This window comes from Pseudophryne corroboree, chromosome 11, assembly GCF_028390025.1.
Source record: "Pseudophryne corroboree isolate aPseCor3 chromosome 11, aPseCor3.hap2, whole genome shotgun sequence".
In the NCBI taxonomy this organism is placed as follows: Eukaryota; Metazoa; Chordata; class Amphibia; order Anura; family Myobatrachidae; genus Pseudophryne; species Pseudophryne corroboree.
In genome coordinates this window covers 12,786,111-12,805,195 of record NC_086454.1, presented here as the reverse complement: position 1 = coordinate 12,805,195, position 19,085 = coordinate 12,786,111, and positions in this window count along the sequence as shown.

The following is a 19,085-nucleotide window of genomic DNA, read 5'->3' as shown; positions in this document are numbered from 1 at the left end:
ACCATCTGTTAGTAAATGTATGATTTAGTAGTCTATTTACTAAGAAACATAGAATTTGTCGGCAGATAAGAACCACTTGGCCCATCTAGTCTGCCCCTTTTTTTTTTTACCACATTTTTTTTATCTCAAACCTTATTTGATCTTTATTTCTTTGTAAGGATATCCTTATGTCTATCCCATGCATGTTTATATTGCTCTACAGTCTTAGCCTCTACCACCTCTGATGTGAGGCTACTCCACTTGTCCACTACCCTTTCTGTAGAGTAATTTTTCCTCAAATTTCCCCTGAACCTCCCCCCTCCAGTCTCAGTGCATGTCCTCGTGTCCTATTGCTTCTCTTCATTTGGAGAATGTTCCCCTCCTGGACTTTGGTAAAACCCCTGATATTTGTGACAGTCTCTATCATGTCCCCCCTTTCCCTTCTCTGCCCCACACTATACATAGTGAGATCCTCTAGTCTCTCTGGGTAAGTTGTGTGATGTAGGCCATGCACCATTTTAGTTGTCCTTCTTTGTACAGTCTCTAATGTATTAATATCCTTTTGAAGATATGTCCTCCAGAATTGAACACAGTATTTTAAGCCTTGGATGGAGATAAAGTACCATCCAATCAGCTCCTAACTGCCAAGTCAGTGGCTGTGTTTGAAAAATGACAGTTAGGAGCTGATTGTCTGGTACTTTATCTCCGTCCACTTTGTCTCCAGACAAGGCTTAGTAAATAGTAACCATATACACTTAAACACAAAATCGATCAAAAATCAACCAAACATTGACCAAAATCGACATTTAGTAAATATACTTCGTGGTCTACATTCAGTGTTGACTGGTACATCTGCCAAAAACCCAGCATCTACTGGCGTGCGGTATCATACATCTCGCCTTTGTGCGGGGCTCATACCGTTCCACAGTGGCATTATTTTCCAAGACACGAGGCTTGCACTGCTAATTGAAGTAGATAGATACAGTATGTGTTACGTGGTCATGTCGGTGGCTCATCGGGGAAAGCGTGGCCAGAGACAGGCCCGGCGCTACCCGCTCAGCGAAGGGATGCAGTGCAGGGAGGCGCTGGGACAGAGAGGCGCTTTCCCTGCTCTGAATCCCTTCACTGCTGCGCCGTCCTGTCCCCCTGCTGCTGCTGTGTCTGTCACTGTATGACAGTCACTGGCAGCAGCGCCTGCAGAATCAAAAACCTCCTGCCTCCCCTCCCCGTGTGACAGCGGCTGACTGAGTACGGGACAGAAGGGGGCGGAGCTTAACGGACCGAAAGGGGGCGGGGCTAAACGGGACAGAAGGGGCGGAGCTGCACTGACCAGGCTGCACTGCAGTACAGAGGGAGACTGGCTTAGGTAAGTGGTGTGTGTGTGTGTGTGTGTGTGTGTGTGTGTGTATGTGTGTATATATGTGTGAATTGTGTGTGTGAGGTATGTCTGCGTACGCGCACTTTATGGACGCTAGTACTGGGGGGGGGGCATTACGTATAATGGCGCTACTACTGGGGGAGGCCATTACATGCAAGGACGCTACTACTACTGGGGGGGCATTACGTATAAGGACGCTACTACTACAGGGGGGCATTACGTGAAACTACGCTACTACTGGGGTGGCCATTATTTAGAAGGACGATACTACTACTAGGGGGGAATTACGTATAAGGATGTTACTACTACTGTGGGTGCACTACGTATAAGGATGCTACTACTACAGGGGGGGCATTACGCGTAACAACGCTACTACTGCTGGGGGGGGGCATTACTTATAAGGATGCTACTACTACTACGGGGGAATTACATATAAGGAGGCTTCTACTGGGGGTGCATTATGTATAAGGACGCTACTACTACTGTGGGGCATTACGTATATGGACGATACTACTATTATGGGGAATTACGTATAAGGACGCTTTTACTACTGGGGGTGCACTACGTATAAGGACGCTACTACTGCTGGGGGGGGCATTACGTATAAGAACGCTACTACTACTTGGGGGCATTATATATAAGGACGCTACTATTACTCGGGGGGCATTACGTATAACAATGCTACCACTACTAGAGGGGCATTACGTATAAGGATGCTACTACTGGGGGGGCATTATGCATAAGGACGCTACTACTACAGGGGGGGGGGCATTACATGTAAAGATGCTACTACTGGGGGGGCCATTACGTATAAGGACGCTACTAGTACTGTGGGGGGGGGGGGGCATTACGTATAAGGACGCTACTACTACTAGGGGGGAATTACGTACAAGGACGCTTCTACTACTGGGGGTGCACTACGTATAAGGAAGCTTCTACTACTGGGGGGGGGGCATTACGTATATAAGGACGCATCTACTACTGGGGGTGCACTACGTATAAGGATGCTACTACTACTCTGGGTGCATTATGTATAAGGATGCTACTACTACTGGGGGGGCACTACGTATAAGGATGCTACTACTACTGGGGAGCATTATGTATAAGGATGCTACTACTACTGGGGGCATTATGTATAAGGATGCTACTACTACTGTGAGTGCATTATGTATAAGGGTGCTACTACTACTGGGGTGCATTACATATAAGGACGCTACTACTACGGGTGGGGCATTACGTATAAGATTAATAAGATTGTGCTACATTGTGGCGTAATTTTAAATGGGGGTACTATTGTGTGGCCATGCCCCTTAGTTGTGAGACCACACCCCTTTTCCCGGCGCACGCCAACGGAATATGGGAGGGCGCAAATTTATAGTTTGCAGGGGGGCGCCGAACACCCTAGCACCGGCCCTGGCCAGAGAATCAGCTTTACACAGCACAGAGTAATATCACCCTGCCAGCCTGAAAGATGCATACTGTGTCAGACTAAAATGCTAAACCCCAGAACTCACCAGGGATCTGAGACAGGCAGGAAGTGGGGAACGCTCTTCTGCCATGTCAGGGAAAGGCTGTCTGATTGCTTCTATTCACTTGTGCTGTCTGGTGTCATTTGATAGTCTGGGTAGAGAACATCCTCTGCTCTTCAAAGGTTTAAGCCGCTTGGATTGCACAGGGTTAACTAATGATTTCCATCTTAGGGGAACTCCAGCAAAAAGTTTTGTTCAGAGGCTTGTGGATTCAGTGTGCGAGATATTGGGGCTGATGTATCAAAAATGTGATAAGTTTCGACATTTTTTTCCTCACTCGTCGTGTCTTTTTCGTAACTTTTTCTATTTTTTTTTATTCAAAGTGTGTATCAGTTTTTTTTTATAGAAAATGTGATTGCGATAAAAGCCCCAAAATTTGATAATTATAGCTCTACTTTTCGGTTGTTTTATCGCATTTCGTACAAATGAAATGAATTGTGCATGCTCTGTTTCAGAGCCGGACATGCGCAGTGAGTTGGTTATTCTAATGAATGTTATAAACATGTTAGTAAGGTGAAATTCCACTGGCCTTTAGTAGTGTGTGCTGCATGCTTCCAAAAGAACAAAATATCTATCTGTCTGTCTGTCTGCCTATCTATATATACGAGAGAATTTTTATATGTATATAATTTAGGTTTCAAGCAAACAACATACTGTATAGAAAATATTAGTACATTTTTAGACTAGTTCAATATATATAAGTATAATTTAGATAAAGGGAGATATTTTTAGCATATTCTTTTGGTAAAAAAAGTAAATTTAGAGGTGGAACTACAAGAACAATCATGGCCTTTTGCTAAACTTGCCAGTAAAAGCTGGAGAAAAAAAGATATGAAAAGTTACAGTCTCTTTTCACGATAACCCAATGATATATAAGGTTCCCATTCATTTTCAATAGAAGTTAGAAAAGTTTTTAAAAAAGGCCAAAAGTATAATTTAGCAAAAAAAACCCGATAAAAAAATCGAAAAACTTACATACATTCAGATGATACTTAAAAAATGCTAAGCCGCTCATAACTTTATTGTGATTACATAAACCTTTTCTTTAAGCTAGCTTATCACTAAATAAAACCACACCACACACTGAAATAAAGACACGGACACAGTAGCTGGAGTTAAAGGTCAGACGATGTTTATTAATCGCTGACCAACTCTTTAAACTAATAATTGAGGCCGAATTAGAATTGAATTGAATATATATTAACTTTAGTTTGGAGGATGGCAAACAGAAAACCGCTGCCAAACACCAGCACCCGTCACCTAGATGACAAACCACCAAACCAAGGAGGGGAGTACACATACCCCGCCTCCTTCCCGCATAACCCGCATTGTGCTGGCCTTACCCCTCTTTCTCTGGCAAACGTTCGGTTCCCGCAGGGGAACGTCTAAATGTCCAACCGCAAGAAAAGGACACACCTGCCGTCCATTTAAAGAGGGAGCCCCACAATGACCACTTATGCCTGTGTGACAGCTGGTTGGCAGCGATTTCCCGCCAATCTGGCTTTCAATAGCCCACAGCAAGAACAAAAAACGTAGACGCATTCTGGGAGGGCGGGCGGGCATAAACTGAAAGGCAAGAGGGAGTCTAGCAAGATGGCCACCCCCTATATACTAACCTAAGACCCTCCTCTTCATCCTGATGCACAACCCCTTAAACCAATAGGAAAAAACCAACCGGGAAAACTGATCTGCCTAGCAACTGCTTAGTCATTTAACAACCAATCACAAAAAGTTGATCGCTTATATGGCCTCAGGCTTATGCAGCCTTCAGCTTATCTAAGCCGCTCATAACTTTATTGTGATTACATAAACCTTTTCTTTAAGCTAGCTTATCACTAAATAAAACCACACCACACACTGAAATAAAGACACGGACACAGTAGCTGGAGTTAAAGGTCAGACGATGTTTATTAATCGCTGACCAACTCTTTAAACTAATAATTGAGACCGAATTAGAATTGAATTGAATATATATTAACTTTAGTTTGGAGGATGGCAAACAGAAAACCGCTGCCAAACACCAGCACCCGTCACCTAGATGACAAACCACCAAACCAAGGAGGGGAGTACACATACCCCGCCTCCTTCCCGCATAACCCGCATTGTGCTGGCCTTACCCCTCTTTCTCTGGCAAACGTTCGGTTCCCGCAGGGGAACGTCTAAATGTCCAACCGCAAGAAAAGGACACACCTGCCGTCCATTTAAAGAGGGAGCCCCACAATGACCACTTATGCCTGTGTGACAGCTGGTTGGCAGCGATTTCCCGCCACCAAGGTTTTCCAAACTGCCACCGCCATCTGCAAACAGAACCTTAACCAACCAGAAACTAACTAGCTCTAACGAAAAAGACCGAAAATATCTTCCAGAAAAAACTGCACTCCTTCCGGAGAAAGGTGAACCCCATCGTCTCTATAAAACTGCCTGTTCCGCAGCACCAGCAGAGGATGCTTAATTGCCACTCCGCCTATGGCCTTGACAAACAGAGACACCGTCGAGTTCACCTTTTTGCGTGCTTTCTCCAGCGCCGAGAAACGCACCGCACCACGCCAATGGAAACGGGGCACCATTTCCGCCAGACAATGCATACCCCAGGCCAGTGACAACGTATCGCCACCACATCCGCCTTTATAGACAAAATCAAGTCTATGCCTTTAACTCGGCCCAGATCATTACCACCCAGATGAATGATAATACAACTGGGGCGACCCCAGCGGCGCTCCCTAGAAAAAAGGACGCGCAACAAATCACCCCATAACATGCCCCTAACACCTAACCATCTAAATTGCCGGGACCCAAAAATCTCAGTCGCCCTAGATGCCATGGGATGTTTCTCCGCCCAAAAAACATATGAATGACCAACCATCCATATGTGGTCTCCAAAATTGCTGACAGCTGTAAAAGAAAATATCCTAATGTCAGATTATGCACATAATCTGTAACTTAAACACAACGTAACCAATAAAACCCAAGTGAAGGAGAAAACTCAAAAAACCTCCCGTGGACCTTGGTAGAACAGCCAATTGAAATTAGGCCCCCTCGGAGGAAAAATTTTAAAAATTCGCTTCACACCCTCGATTCCTGAACGGTAAGCGTTCAAAAACCGACGAGTAAACACGTTTTTGGGTTAGCGCAACAGGCGCACTTATAACTTATCTATACGGACATAGGACTTATAGGAGGCCGACTTCCAGCGACCCAACTCCCGAATAGCCGCTGGTGATGAACCAGCGGCCGCCGCATGGGTAGCCGCCCCAATCCGAAAGGAATGAGTACCGAAGTCCGCCTCCTGCAAGCCCAACGCCGTCAAACATTTCTTGAACACCGATGAGAACTGAAACTTTGTCAGAGGGTCCAACTGCGCGTGCACCAGCAACTGGTTGCCCCCCGGAGGTCTTAACCGCACATACTCTTGCGTCAACCGCAGCGGGCAAACGCCCATACCTCCCTGAGCCTCCAAGGACAACCAGCGACCCCGACCTGTTTGATCTGTCTTGGACCGCACAATCCTACAGAGCAACAGGCCCTCCTGCAAGCGCACATTCTCGTAGAGCAGACCCGATTCCCGGGACGCCTTGCTGCTCGCCACTAGCTCGCTCACCCGAAAAGCCCCGAAAAAGGCCAGGGCATACGCGCTACTAAACAATGCCACCTCAAATTCCGAGGACGCAATCCGAGGTAGCACACGCAGCAATTCCGCTAGCAGCTGCAACGTTATAGGCCTACGTGAATCCGCAGGCGCCGGGTGCAACCTAGCCCAACCTTTCAGCGCTCTGGAAAGGACAAACGACCCCGTGGGGTCCGTTGTCCCGTGGAGTCGCGAGTGAAAGGCGATGCCCGCAAGGGCAGTAGCCATGGCCGCTTTTGACCTACCGTTTTGGTAATGCTCCCAAACAAAGGTCAACAGGGCGTCGGCCGAGGACTCACCTGCTACCCCGTACCTACTCTGAAAGGCTGACCAATCCCGCCATGCAGCATCATACGCTCGTAGCGTAGAGGGAGCCAGTGCACACCTGGCCAACGCCGTTAAACCGCTTCGACCATCTGCCAGACAGAAGGTGGGCACTGTAACCCCTCTGCCTCCGCTCCCGGAACCAACGTCCTGAATTTGTCAAACTGGAACCGGGACAATGCATCCGCAATTCCATTGTCAACTCCAGGTACGTGGCGAGCCCTAAAATTAATATTGCGCTGCAAACAAACCAACACTAAATGCCTTAGCAATCGCAGCGCCTGCGGAGATGAGGAACGCTGGTTATTAATCGCATGCACTACCCCTAAGTTGTCGCAAAGAAACAAAATGTCCCTATTTGCGAACCGTCCGGCCCATAACTCAAGCGCCACTAAGATCGGGAACAATTCCAGCAGAAGCAGGTTCTTGGTAAACCCACGCGTTACCCAAGATGCCGGCCAGGCCGCAGCGCACCATGAGCCAGCGAAGAACGCGCCGAAACCTCGACTGCCTGAAGCATCCGTGAACAACTGCAGCTGCTTACTGGAACAACAAGGAGCGGGCCACAACACTTCCCTGTTGAAGGACACCAGGAACGAGACCCAAATCCGCAAATCATCCTTGATCTCGCGGGAAAGGTACACGGAGTGATTCTGTCGAAACCGTCCCCGCGGTGGCCCGCTCAAGTTTGCGACAGAAAATCCTACCCATGGGGATAATCCGACACGCAAATTTGAGAGAACCAAGCAAGGACTGCACCTGTTTAAGCCGAACCCTGCGTTTTCCTAAACAGTCTGTAATCAAACCCAATAGTTTCCGCACTTTATCCTCGGGCAAGCGACAGCACCCCCCTACCGTGTCAATCTCGATACCTAAATAGCTAAGACAAGTGCAAGGACCCTCGCACTTATCCTGCGCAACCGGCACCCCTAAAGCGCAGAATAACGACCTGGCCACCGAGAGAATGTCCCCACAGACCGAACTGTCTCCGGGGCCTACAAAAAGAAAGTCATCCAGGTAGTGAGCCACCCCCATCTGCCCGGAGGCGGTCTGGACGCACCAGTGCAAAAACGTGCTAAAGCACTCAAAGTAGGCGCAGGAGACAGAGCAACCCATGGGGAGACACCGATCGACGTAGAATTCGCCCCCTATTTTGAAACCCAGAAACCGCAGGGAATCTGGGTGTAGCGGGAGTAGCCGAAAGGCCGACTCCACGTCCAATTTTGCCAACAGACTCCCCGGACCACAATCCCGCACTAATCGCAGCGCGTCGTCAAACGACTGATATCGAACTCTGCATTGGGCTTCCGGGATAGCGTCGTTGACCGACAGCCCCGGCGGGTGCGACAAGTGCTGTATCAAACGAAACTTACCTATGGCCTTCTTGGGCACTACCCCTACTGGGGAAATGCACAAGGAGGGCAACGGGGAAAGGGCTTAGGGCCCAGCCATGCGCCCCAGCCCAATCTCCCCGTCAACCTTCCGCCGGACTTCCTGCGGGAATTCCCGAGCCGATCTCAAATTCTGGCGTGCAACCACATACACCGAATCCGGGATTGGCAAACGAAAACCGTGCTGAAAGCCCTGCAAGAGAAACAATGCCGCCGACTCATCGGGGTACAAGGTAAGCCAGCGCTGCAACTCGGGAACTATAATCGGGGAGAAGGCCTTACTTGCCAATTCCACCGGCCTCGGTGGAAGCGGCAGGCTTACCGCCTGTCGCCGCGGTGCATTCCTTGGCCGGGTGACTGGCTCCGCACAACCTGCATGAGTGGCGAAAACGACAGCCCGTTCCTTTGCCGCATTTGCCGTCGTTGTAGGCAAAGCACTTGCCTTTTCCCGTCAATCGAGAAGCCACCGCCCCGGCCGCCCCGGGCTTCTTGGCCGTGACGTCCGGGGTGGGTTTGACCTGCTGCGTGACCTCCAACCACACCTCAACATCCTTAAAACCCGCGGGCAGGATGGGGTTGCCATCCTGATTGCGACGAAACTTCTCGTCGTAATCCCACCACGCGGAACCCTTGGATTTTAAGTACATATCGTGTACTAAAAACAAATATTTCACCAAGTTGGCATACTCCGCGGGACGCGATTCCGTGTAGCAAGCCATGAACACCAAAAACCCACGCAGCCACTGGTGAAAATTGCGAAACGCATTTTCCCCAATACCACCCGGTTTCTTGGCCGCGTCAAAACCCTGCCGCATTTCCTCTGTAAGGGTGAATATGTCTACATACTTCCCCTTACGTATTTTTTCCCGCATGCGCTTACGAACCCCTCTTGTCACTGCCGTGTTGGCGCAATGTACCATCTCGCCGTAACGGGGAGGGTCGGACGGGACCACCTGCGCAGGAGCGGCCACCTTGTGCGCCTCCTTGGCCATTCGCCGCGCGATGAGCCTAGCTAATTTACGCGGGCGCCGCGGAGAGCCGGATGATACGCTGCTAGAAGACGAGGAACTACAAGTTGAAACGTGTAAAGGAATATTTAGCTCACCGGAGTTTGAAGGACCCGGAACCGCGTCGTCCGCTGCACCCGCCTCCGCTGATGGCCGTACCTCCACGTTCGCAGTCGCGCTTGTCCGTGACCTTCGCCTCGTGACGGGCGTAGCCCCTGAATTAGACGGAACCTGCAAGGGAGAAAAAGAGGGGACAACCGGCACCGGGGGAACCAGAACATCATTAACACTTGTCCGCAAATGCGGAGGCGGAGAGCCCGTCCCCCCGTTCCGTGGCGGATGGCCGCCCGGCAGCTGCAGGGAGGGGGCCCCCGCCGAGGTGTACCCGATCGACTGCGTAAAGGCTGACCCGCTCACTGCACCGAAACTCGCGGGGTAAGACGGCCGCCACGCCGTATGCGGCGGGCAGCCGCCCGCCCCCGCCCATCCGTATGACGCCGGAAGGAACTGAGGGGGCGCCGCGAGAGGGGGCCAACTCTGTGCCACCTGATACCCACCGCCCGGTGCCTGCCCTGACTGCAGGCCCGCAAAGGCCGGCAAGGGCACCGCGACTCGGGGGCCACCGACCGACCACGTGGACTGCACGCCGGCGCCCGCGCTGGCCCCGTGCGGGGAAAACTGTGTGCCGGACACCGTCATGAAGCCCATGGAAGGCATGCTGGCGGCTAAGGGGAATGCTGGAGCCGGAGGCCACGCAAAACCCCCGGGGAAGGACTGGCTCCCCGCGAAGCCTTGCTGCGCTGCTACCGAAAGCGCCCCGCCGGGCGTCATATAAGCCGCCGAGACGGATGTCTGTGTGGACCCAAACTGAAAAGGACCGGGAAGGGCGTGGAGAGGGGTTTGAAAACCGACGAGCGGGGGCGCCGTTAATGGCGTCGGGGCGTCTGACACCCAGGAGGAGCCCGAGCAGGCCACCGAGGCCGGGGGAAAACCCTGCCATGTGACTGCCGCCGGGGCGGGTGTGGCGGCCGCCGCTGCCACGTCCCCCGCCCCGGCGACACTAGGCCCAAACGGCCCAATATTATTTAAATTGAGGTGCGGTGTGCTAAACCCCCCGCTGGAGGGGGGTAGTATGGGGCCCTGTATTGTCCCGGGGACAGCGGGAGCCGCTACCCGCTGCCCTGGGCTCATATCCCCCAGCTGCATATTGACCCCCCCCCTCGCCCCCCGCAGCTCTGCCGCGGCCGTCCGGCACAGCTTGTGCCCCCAGGACGCCGCCGAGAGCCGACCGCGGGGATGGAGGAGGAGGGCCGGAGGCACTTATGGAAGGAGGGAGGGAAGTCGTTTCGCCCGCGGGAGGCGCCGGGGAGCGCGGCCCAGCCGGACCGCGCGCACCCGCGCCACGTGCAGAGCGGCCGCCGGAGGGGAAGTGCTGCAGACGCCCGAGGCAGGAGGGAGAGGAGAGGCCCGTCCCGCTGCGAGCGCCGGGACGCGCGGCCCGGCCGAGCCGCGCGCATCGGCACCACGTGACGAGCGGCCGCTGGCCGCCCGTCTCCGTGCGGCAGGGGAGCGGACTGTAACTGCCCGTCCCCGCCGCCTGTCTGAAACAGGGGGAAGTCCTCTCTGTGGCGCAACGCTCGGGGAGCGGGAGCGGAAGGCGCTCCCCGCATCCACGAGGCGCCGGGGGGGGGGGGAGCTGCACGTTTTGGACGAGGCATGGCAGAGGGGGGAGAATCTGCAAAAGTAGACAATGACACGCAGAGAGGGGGCACAGCACTGTATAATGCCCTAGAGAAGGCAAATGAAATAAAAAAAAAAAAAAAAAAAAAAACAATTTACAGGCAGTGAAAATAAGCAATAGTACTTATCCTTCCTGGGGCATAAACTGAAAGGCAAGAGGGAGTCTAGCAAGATGGCCACCCCCTATATACTAACCTAAGACCCTCCTCTTCATCCTGATGCACAACCCCTTAAACCAATAGGAAAAAACCAACCGGGAAAACTGATCTGCCTAGCAACTGCTTAGTCATTTAACAACCAATCACAAAAAGTTGATCGCTTATATGGCCTCAGGCTTATGCAGCCTTCAGCTTATCTAAAAGTATAGAAAAGGGAAATTTATCTATTTTTTTTAATGCAAATAACTGTTGATATATTAGGCCCATTGTCAGCACACAGCGTCCCCAGTAGCGCACTGTTCAGAGATGACTGCCAGCTTCCACTTGGCACACTAGATAAGCATCACTGCTACAATGCGCTGTAATGTGGAATAGGAGGCACAAAACGGGCATTTGGGAGGAATGACGGATTGCACTGTGCCAGTAGTTTTGCTGAACCCTAATACTGATTTCTATAAACTGTCACACAGATACTGTAGCAAATATTTAAAGCATTACAAGTGACCAGGGGGCACAGGGCTTAATTCAGCCCTGATTGCTGTTGTGCCGGCTGTCTTGGCCCTGCGATCGCCTCTGCCTGATTGACAGGCAAAGGTGGTCGTTTGGCTGCCGTTTAGGGTGTGCAGTCCGGGCAACGCAGCCGCTGCGACTCTCACAGCAATGAGTAGATCCTGCCAGCACACAGGAGCTGCGCTAGCAGGGAGCTGCTCCTAAAGTATAAAAGCATCGCCGCTGTGCGATGCTTTTGCACTTGTGTGGGGGTAGGGGGGTCGGGCCTGACATGCGGGGCGGACTAGCCCTGTGCTGGGCGTCCCCCCGCATGTCTGTGTGACTGATGGTAGATGTGATAAATTTAGCACATCTACAATCAGGTCTGAATTAGGCCCATATTCATCATTGGTTGCCGCAGGGCACCATGTCTCTCCGCCACGGTCCCAGAGACCTGCGCATGGGAATTAGAGGTGAGGGGACATGGTGCAATCAGCGATGGGGGAAAGTAATATACTGTAATAGAATATAAACCAAACAAATAATGTAAGGGGCACACATTAGGAATGAAAAATAAGAATTTACTTACCGATAATTCTATTTCTCGGAGTCCGTAGTGGATGCTGGGGTTCCTGAAAGGACCATGGGGAATAGCGGCTCCGCAGGAGACAGGGCACAAAAAGTAAAGCTTTAGGATCAGGTGGTGTGCACTGGCTCCTCCCCCTATGACCCTCCTCCAAGCCTCAGTTAGGTACTGTGCCCGGACGAGCGTACACAATAAGGAAGGATTTATGAATCCCGGGTAAGACTCATACCAGCCACACCAATCACACTGTACAACCTGTGATCTGAACCCAGTTAACAGTATGATAACAGCGGAGCCTCTGAAAGGATGGCTCACAACAATAATAACCCGATTTTTGTAACTATGTACAAGTAATGCAGATAATCCGCACTTGGGATGGGCGCCCAGCATCCACTACGGACTCCGAGAAATAGAATTATCGGTAAGTAAATTCTTATTTTCTCTATCGTCCTAGTGGATGCTGGGGTTCCTGAAAGGACCATGGGGATTATACTAGAGATGAGCGGGTTCGGTTTCTCTGAATCCGAACCCGCCAGAACTTCATGTTTTTTTTCACGGGTCCGAGCGACTCGGATCTTCCCGCCTTGCTCGGTTAACCCGAGCGCGCCCGAACGTCATCATGACGCTGTCGGATTCTCGCGAGGCTCGGATTCTATCGCGAGACTCGGATTCTATATAAGGAGCCGCGCGTCGCCGCCATTTTCACACGTGCATTGAGATTGATAGGGAGAGGACGTGGCTGGCGTCCTCTCCGTTTAGAATAGATTAGAGAGACACTTGATTTACTAATTTTGGGGAGCATTAGGAGTACTCAGTACAGTGCAGAGTTTTGCTGATAGTGACCACCAGTTTTATTTATAATCCGTTCTCTGCCTGAAAAAAGCGATACACAGCACACAGTGACTCAGTCACATACCATATCTGTGTGCACTGCTCAGGCTCAGGCCAGTGTGCTGCATCATCTATTATCTATATATAATATTATATATATCTGTCTGACTGCTCAGCTCACACAGCTTATAATTGTGGGGGAGACTGGGGAGCACTACTGCAGTGCCAGTTATAGGTTATAGCAGGAGCCAGGAGTACATAATATATTATATAGTGAGTGACCACCAGACACACAGTGCAGTTTATTTAATATATCCGTTCTCTGCCTGAAAAAAGCGATACACACAGTGACTCAGTCAGTCACATACCATATCTGTGTGCACTGCTCAGGCTCAGGCCAGTGTGCTGCATCATCTATATATATTATATATCTGTCTGACTGCTCAGCTCACACAGCTTATAATTGTGGGGGAGACTGGGGAGCACTACTGCAGTGCCAGTTATAGGTTATAGCAGGAGCCAGGAGTACATAATATTATATTAAAATTAAACAGTGCACACTTTTGCTGCAGGAGTGCCACTGCCAGTGTGACTAGTGACCAGTGACCTGACCACCAGTATATATAATATTAGTAGTATACTATCTCTTTATCAACCAGTCTATATTAGCAGCAGACACAGTACAGTGCGGTAGTTCACGGCTGTGGCTACCTCTGTGTCGGCACTCGGCAGCCCGTCCATAATTGTATATACCACCTAACCGTGGTTTTTTTTTCTTTCTTTATACATACATACTAGTTACGAGTATACTATCTCTTTATCAACCAGTCTATATATTAGCAGCAGACACAGTACAGTGCGGTAGTTCACGGCTGTGGCTACCTCTGTGTCGGCACTCGGCAGCCCGTCCATAATTGTATATACCACCTAACCGTGGTTTTTTTTTTCTTTCTTTATACATACATACTAGTTACGAGTATACTATCTCTTTATCAACCAGTCTATATATTAGCAGCAGACACAGTACAGTGCGGTAGTTCACGGCTGTGGCTACCTCTGTGTCGGCACTCGGCAGCCCGTCCATAATTGTATATACCACCTAACCGTGTTTTTTTTTTCTTTCTTTATACATACATACTAGTTACGAGTATACTATCTCTTTATCAACCAGTCTATATATTAGCAGCAGACACAGTACAGTGCGGTAGTTCACGGCTGTGGCTACCTCTGTGTCGGCACTCGGCAGCCCGTCCATAATTGTATATACCACCTAACCGTGGTTTTTTTTTCTTTCTTTATACATACATACTAGTTACGAGTATACTATCTCTTTATCAACCAGTCTATATATTAGCAGCAGACACAGTACAGTGCGGTAGTTCACGGCTGTGGCTACCTCTGTGTCGGCACTCGGCAGCCCGTCCATAATTGTATATACCACCTAACCGTGGTTTTTTTTTCTTTCTTTATACATACATACTAGTTACGAGTATACTATCTCTTTATCAACCAGTCTATATATTAGCAGCAGACACAGTACAGTGCGGTAGTTCACGGCTGTGGCTACCTCTGTGTCGGCACTCGGCAGCCCGTCCATAATTGTATATACCACCTAACCGTGGTTTTTTTTTCTCTCTTTATACATACATACTAGTTACGAGTATACTATCTCTTTATCAACCAGTCTATATATTAGCAGCAGACACAGTACAGTGCGGTAGTTCACGGCTGTGGCTACCTCTGTGTCGGCACTCGGCAGCCCGTCCATAATTGTATATACCACCTAACTGTGGTTTTTTTTTCTTTCTTTATACATACATACTAGTTACGAGTATACTATCTCTTTATCAACCAGTCTATATATTAGCAGCAGACACAGTACAGTGCGGTAGTTCACGGCTGTGGCTACCTCTGTGTCGGCACTCGGCAGCCCGTCCATAATTGTATATACCACCTAACCGTGGTTTTTTTTTCTTTCTTTATACATACATACTAGTTACGAGTATACTATCTCTTTATCAACCAGTCTATATATTAGCAGCAGACACAGTACAGTGCGGTAGTTCACGGCTGTGGCTACCTCTGTGTCGGCACTCGGCAGCCCGTCCATAATTGTATATACCACCTAACCGTGGTTTTTTTTCTTTCTTTATACATACATACTAGTTACGAGTATACTATCTCTTTATCAACCAGTCTATATATTAGCAGCAGACACAGTACAGTGCGGTAGTTCACGGCTGTGGCTACCTCTGTGTCGGCACTCGGCAGCCCGTCCATAATTGTATATACCACCTAACCGTGGTTTTTTTTCTTTCTTTATACATACATACTAGTTACGAGTATACTATCTCTTTATCAACCAGTCTATATATTAGCAGCAGACACAGTACAGTGCGGTAGTTCACGGCTGTGGCTACCTCTGTGTCGGCACTCGGCAGCCCGTCCATAATTGTATATACCACCTAACCGTGGTTTTTTTTTCTTTCTTTATACATACATACTAGTTACGAGTATACTATCTCTTTATCAACCAGTCTATATATTAGCAGCAGACACAGTACAGTGCGGTAGTTCACGGCTGTGGCTACCTCTGTGTCGGCACTCGGCAGCCCGTCCATAATTGTATATACCACCTAACCGTGTTTTTTTTTTCTTTCTTTATACATACATACTAGTTACGAGTATACTATCTCTTTATCAACCAGTCTATATATTAGCAGCAGACACAGTACAGTGCGGTAGTTCACGGCTGTGGCTACCTCTGTGTCGGCACTCGGCAGCCCGTCCATAATTGTATATACCACCTAACCGTGGTTTTTTTTTCTTTCTTTATACATACATACTAGTTACGAGTATACTATCTCTTTATCAACCAGTCTATATATTAGCAGCAGACACAGTACAGTGCGGTAGTTCACGGCTGTGGCTACCTCTGTGTCGGCACTCGGCAGCCCGTCCATAATTGTATATACCACCTAACCGTGGTTTTTTTTTTCTTTCTTTATACATACATACATACTAGTTACGAGTATACTATCTCTTTATCAACCAGTCTATATATTAGCAGCAGACACAGTACAGTGCGGTAGTTCATGGCTGTGGCTACCTCTGTGTCGGCACTCGGCAGCCCGTCCATAATTGTATATACCACCTAACCGTGGTTTTTTTTTCTTTCTTTATACATACATACTAGTTACGAGTATACTATCTCTTTATCAACCAGTCTATATATTAGCAGCAGACACAGTACAGTGCGGTAGTTCACGGCTGTGGCTACCTCTGTGTCGGCACTCGGCAGCCCGTCCATAATTGTATATACCACCTAACCGTGGTTTTTTTTTCTTTCTTTATACATACATACTAGTTACGAGTATACTATCTCTTTATCAACCAGTCTATATATTAGCAGCAGACACAGTACAGTGCGGTAGTTCACGGCTGTGGCTACCTCTGTGTCGGCACTCGGCAGCCCGTCCATAATTGTATATACCACCTAACCGTGGTTTTTTTTTCTTTCTTTATACATACATACTAGTTACGAGTATACTATCTCTTTATCAACCAGTCTATATATTAGCAGCAGACACAGTACAGTGCGGTAGTTCACGGCTGTGGCTACCTCTGTGTCGGCACTCGGCAGCCCGTCCATAATTGTATATACCACCTAACCGTGGTTTTTTTTTCTTTCTTTATACATACATACTAGTTACGAGTATACTATCTCTTTATCAACCAGTCTATATATTAGCAGCAGACACAGTACAGTGCGGTAGTTCACGGCTGTGGCTACCTCTGTGTCGGCACTCGGCAGCCCGTCCATAATTGTATATACCACCTAACCGTGGTTTTTTTTTCTTTCTTTATACATACATACTAGTTACGAGTATACTATCTCTTTATCAACCAGTCTATATTAGCAGCAGACACAGTACAGTGCGGTAGTTCACGGCTGTGGCTACCTCTGTGTCGGCACTCGGCAGCCCGTCCATAATTGTATATACCACCTAACCGTGGTTTTTTTTTCTTTCTTTATACATACATACTAGTTACGAGTATACTATCTCTTTATCAACCAGTCTATATATTAGCAGCAGACACAGTACAGTGCGGTAGTTCACGGCTGTGGCTACCTCTGTGTCGGCACTCGGCAGCCCGTCCATAATTGTATACTAGTATCCAATCCATCCATCTCCATTGTTTACCTGAGGTGCCTTTTAGTTGTGCCTATTAAAATATGGAGAACAAAAATGTTGAGGTTCCAAAATTAGGGAAAGATCAAGATCCACTTCCACCTCGTGCTGAAGCTGCTGCCACTAGTCATGGCCGAGACGATGAAATGCCAGCAACGTCGTCTGCCAAGGCCGATGCCCAATGTCATAGTACAGAGCATGTCAAATCCAAAACACCAAATATCAGTAAAAAAAGGACTCCAAAACCTAAAATAAAATTGTCGGAGGAGAAGCGTAAACTTGCCAATATGCCATTTACCACACGGAGTGGCAAGGAACGGCGGAGGCCCTGGCCTATGTTCATGGCTAGTGGTTCAGCTTCACATGAGGATGGAAGCACTCAGCCTCTCGCTAGAAAAATGAAAAGACTCAAGCTGGCAAAAGCAGCACAGCAAAGAACTGTGCATTCTTCGAAATCCCAAATCCACAAGGAGAGTCCAATTGTGTCGGTTGCGATGCCTGACCTTCCCAACACTGGACGTGAAGAGCATGCGCCTTCCACCATTTGCACGCCCCCTGCAAGTGCTGGAAGGAGCACCCGCAGTCCAGTTCCTGATAGTCAGATTGAAGATGTCAGTGTTGAAGTACACCAGGATGAGGAGGATATGGGTGTTGCTGGCGCTGGGGAGGAAATTGACCAGGAGGATTCTGATGGTGAGGTGGTTTGTTTAAGTCAGGCACCCGGGGAGACACCTGTTGTCCGTGGGAGGAATATGGCCGTTGACATGCCAGGTGAAAATACCAAAAAAATCAGCTCTTCGGTGTGGAGGTATTTCACCAGAAATGCGGACAACAGGTGTCAAGCCGTGTGTTCCCTTTGTCAAGCTGTAATAAGTAGGGGTAAGGACGTTAACCACCTCGGAACATCCTCCCTTATACGTCACCTGCAGCGCATTCATAATAAGTCAGTGACAAGTTCAAAAACTTTGGGTGACAGCGGAAGCAGTCCACTGACCAGTAAATCCCTTCCTCTTGTAACCAAGCTCACGCAAACCACCCCACCAACTCCCTCAGTGTCAATTTCCTCCTTCCCCAGGAATGCCAATAGTCCTGCAGGCCATGTCACTGGCAATTCTGACGAGTCCTCTCCTGCCTGGGATTCCTCCGATGCATCCTTGCGTGTAACGCCTACTGCTGCTGGCGCTGCTGTTGTTGCCGCTGGGAGTCGATGGTCATCCCAGAGGGGAAGTCGTAAGCCCACTTGTACTACTTCCAGTAAGCAATTGACTGTTCAACAGTCCTTTGCGAGGAAGATGAAATATCACAGCAGTCATCCTACTGCAAAGCGGATAACTGAGGCCTTGGCATCCTGGGTGGTGAGAAACGTGGTTCCGGTATCCATCATTACTGCAGAGCCAACTAGAGACTTGTTGGAGGTACTGTGTCCCCGGTACCAAATACCATCTAGGTTCCATTTCTCTAGGCAGGCGATACCGAAAATGTACACAGACCTCAGAAAAAGAGTCACCAGTGTCCTAAAAAATGCAGCTGTACCCAATGTCCACTTAACCACGGACATGTGGACAAGTGGAGCAGGGCAGGGTCAGGACTATATGACTGTGACAGCCCACTGGGTAGATGTATGGACTCCCGCCGCAAGAACAGCAGCGGCGGCACCAGTAGCAGCATCTCGCAAACGCCAACTCTTTCCTAGGCAGGCTACGCTTTGTATCACCGCTTTCCAGAATACGCACACAGCTGAAAACCTCTTACGGCAACTGAGGAAGATCATCGCGGAATGGCTTACCCCAATTGGACTCTCCTGTGGATTTGTGGCATCGGACAACGCCAGCAATATTGTGTGTGCATTAAATAT